The following is a 4006-nucleotide window of genomic DNA, read 5'->3' on the forward strand; positions in this document are numbered from 1 at the left end:
GTCGGTGGTCGCTCCACCGAAGCACGAGTCTCCAGAGTACTTCACTAGGGGCAGACGTAGTTGTCCCGCAGACGGTCTCGGTGTGCGAGTGCAGCTTCTCCTCACCTATGAGATTGAGAGTGAGTCGAGGGTTTAACCTACGGGTTAACCAAGTAGATTGGGTAATAAACATGGAATGCATAGTAGACTTGCATTATTACCTTGAGTAGACATAGTGTATGTTGTAGTTTACATTACTATGCACTTTTATATGCTCATGACATAATACTAGCATGATAGTAGTTGTTGCATACATTATTATCATTGATTGCATAATAGAGTAGTTGCAGTTCATTTTTATATATCTATCTATCTCTCTATCTGTGTCAGCTTAGACCTAGTGGAAAAATCGACGGCGTCGGCGGCCGAACCCACTGTGAACTATATTTATATAGTTCTCACCCCATGTGGTTTTGGTGTACAGGTACACACAGAGGCGAGCCGAGCGATGACCGCGGCAAGGGTATAGCGCCCTAAGTGAGCCTAGTTAGTAGCTTTTCCTTTATGCATTAGAGTACCCTCGTGTACTAGATGATGTTTTGGATAGTTATTGAAGAGCTACTTGTATTTTGAGAAAAACATGTATTTACATTTTGGAAGATGAAAATGTAATATATTCAAATGATGTAAATGTTGAATGATTGTAATAGCTAGACTTATCTCTCTTTATACACTTGTACCTATACTTGTGGTTCTTGTTCTTAGTTACTTGGCACTTGTGTGCCTTAGTCGATCATGTATGTATTGAATTTATTCTCCTGGGCAAATTCTTGTGCATGATCTAGTTGCTTAGCCTTGGGCGGACAAGAGAGGTGCTGTCCGTTCGGCGGTCCGTCCGGCGCGCCCGAACCGTGCCAAATTGGTAGTGGATTCGGGGCGGGGCGTGACACATTATATATATATATATATATATAGCTAGGCTCCTATGCTTTCGAAAGTACGGAGGCCTCCGTACTTGTAAGTTGTTTTCAATGATGGGACTTCCAATTCGGCGATCGGTTCCGTTAAATATGATCTACGCTATTGGAACTATCTAGAAACCAAATTTCATAATTTTTTGACTTTGTTTGCCTAGTGAACGAGTAGTTTCAAAATGAACGGCTGAAAATAAAAATCTCATTAAAAACAGTGATAAAAGACTCAAATTTCAAATCGGAAGTATTGTTCTTACTCTTAATGCTAAGTAGAATTTTCTATTAAAATTCATGTAATTTGGAAACTTCTACACCGTTGAATTTAAAAACGTGCCACATCGGCCGTTCAAATAGTCAATTTTGAGACCCTGTGATCGCTTGATAAATGATGTCGAAAAATTATAAAATTTGATTTCTAGATAGTTACAATAGCGTAGATTATGCCTAACGGAGCCGATCGTCGAATCGGATGTCCTATAATCGAAAACAACTTATAAGTACGGAGGCCTCCGTACTTTTGAAAGCACGGGAGACCTACTATATATATATATATATATATATATATATATTAGGTAGTCCGGGTTTGGATCAAAACTGGCCTAAATTGGACCTCTTTGTTTTATGCTATTTCAGACAGGCCCAACAAATGCCCCCCACCGGATTGGGTGTGAAGCAAAACAGAACACCCAAGCTGGTGAGCCCTTCTTTTCTTTCTTTCTTTCCTTCTTTTTTCTTCTTCTTCTTTTTAATTTATAAAGGAGTTGTGAAAGTGGATCATCGACTATATGAGTCGCAATGTTGCTACGAAAAGAACACACTAACCACTCAGGTAGGGACATCTGGGTGTACCACTTGTGCTAGCATGCTGAGGTAGGACATGATTAGGTAAGGACTAGCAAAGAGTGTACCGTACATCAGCTCGAAGTGACTCCACGACTATATTGGCCACAATATTGCCACAAAAAGGTACACACTGACCACTCGGGTAGAGACATCTGGGTGTACCACTTGTGCCAGCATGCTGAGGTTGAACATGATCGGGTAAGGACTACCAAAGAGTGCACCTTATACCGGCTCGAAATGACTCAACGGCTATATGGGCCGCAATATTGCCATGAAGAAGAACGCACTGACCACTCGGGCAGGGACATCTGGGTGTACCACTTGTGCCAGTATGTTGAGGTTGAACATGATCGGGTAGGGACTACAGAAGAGTGTATCGTAGACCGGCTCGAAATGACTCAACAGCTATATGGGCCGCAATGTTGCCACGAAGAAGAACACACTGACCACTCGGGCGGGGACATTTGGGTGTACCACTTGTGTCAGTATGCTGAGGTTGAACATGATCATGTAGGGACTATCGAAGAGTGTACTGTAGACCAGCTCGAAATGACTCAACGGTTATATGGGCCGCAGTGTTGCCACGAAAAAAAACACATTGACCACTCGAGTAGAGACATCTGGGTGTACCACTTGTGCCAGCATATTGAGGTTAAACATGATCGGGTAGGGATTACCGAAGAGTGTACTGTAGACCAGCTTGAAGTGACTCAACGGCTATATGGGCAGCAATGTTGCCACGAAAAAGAACACACTGACCACTTGAGTAGGCTGCGAGTGACCTCTGGACTGACTGTCCAAGGTCTGATGCCCTTCGCAGAAATTGAATATCGGTTTCGGTGCATTTTTCGGTGAAATTCGCCGGCAAAATGCGATTTCGGTTCGGATTACATCCGATGGTGTTAGAATGCCCTGAGTTTTGTCGCTGAGCCTTGTTGGCTGGTCACCATAGTCATCTCAAGAGTTCGGAGATGATGGGTGAGCGACGGTGGATTCCGGTGTCGAAATTGACACTTTCGGGAATCCAGATCCGAACGATTATCCGACGATAATTGTTTGGATGTGTGATCTTGTGTTTGCTGCCAAGATATTCAAAATGATGTGTTTTGTGGCAGCGGGTGACTCATGGCACGAGTCGGTGAGTCTCGGGACATTTTGTGGGTACCGACGGAGTCCCAGCTCGATTTTCGGGACTTCCAGCGAATTACGGTAATCGATTTCGAGAAATCGATTCCCGTGGGATTAATTATGGGGTTGTGAGTTTAGTATTTCATATTTATGGGTTGGATTCTAACCTGGTGGACCCTCCGTAGGTTCGGTTGACATTCTTCCACAGCCGGAAGACCGGTGCTACATTCGTACAGGTGGGTACTTCGATCCGAAGTCGGTACAGTAGTGCACGCTCGGTGACATTCTCTCCACCCTCTTTTTCTACTACTTTGCATGTCATGTGATGAGCCTAGCACCCATACTATTTCTCACTATTGCTCTACTTGGTTAGTTTGCATATTCAGTATCATGATTTAGAGGTAGAGCAGGTTTTCGGTTGTATTTGAGATCTATGACCTATTTGGTCGGTTCAGTGTTCCTGATATTGTGAACTATTTGGTCAGTTTGGCTACTTGATGACCTACACGGTCGGTATACCCCGAGGGGTAGGATTGTCGGCTAATTGCCGATAGTTGGCTATTGAGCATATCAGCATTGATCGTCCAATACTCGTACGCATTTCACGAACACCAGCGATCTGATCCACCGCAAGGGGGTGTTCTTTTTCGAAAAAGTGGTTGGAAGTGCCAACCCGTGAGCCCAAAGGCCTAGTCTGGGTTATATGCAGGTAGAGTGGCAGTGGCACAGGCTTGAGGTCTGCGGACCGATATGGCAGGTTTCTGATTGGGTACTTTTGGACTTATCGTCGTGTTGATGCATGCATACAGTAGCGGTAGTGATTTATATATATCATGTTTCCTTATTTATCATTGTTACTTGTAACACACTGGACCTTTGCAAATTGCAAGGTTCGAGTGTTTGCTCCGTGTTCCGAGCTTTTCGAGATATTCTGGAGGGTCGTTGACAGTGTTCCGACCTATGGCTCGTATCCCGAGAATTATGGTATTTTAAGTAGCGCTAAGGCCACCAAAGAGGAGGACTTAGGCTGCTTTCGGGTTGCTGTCTGCAAGGCTGTGTACCGGTACACCTTGATGGTTGTA

Source organism: Ananas comosus, linkage group 16, assembly GCF_001540865.1.
Source record: "Ananas comosus cultivar F153 linkage group 16, ASM154086v1, whole genome shotgun sequence".
In the NCBI taxonomy this organism is placed as follows: Eukaryota; Viridiplantae; Streptophyta; class Magnoliopsida; order Poales; family Bromeliaceae; genus Ananas; species Ananas comosus.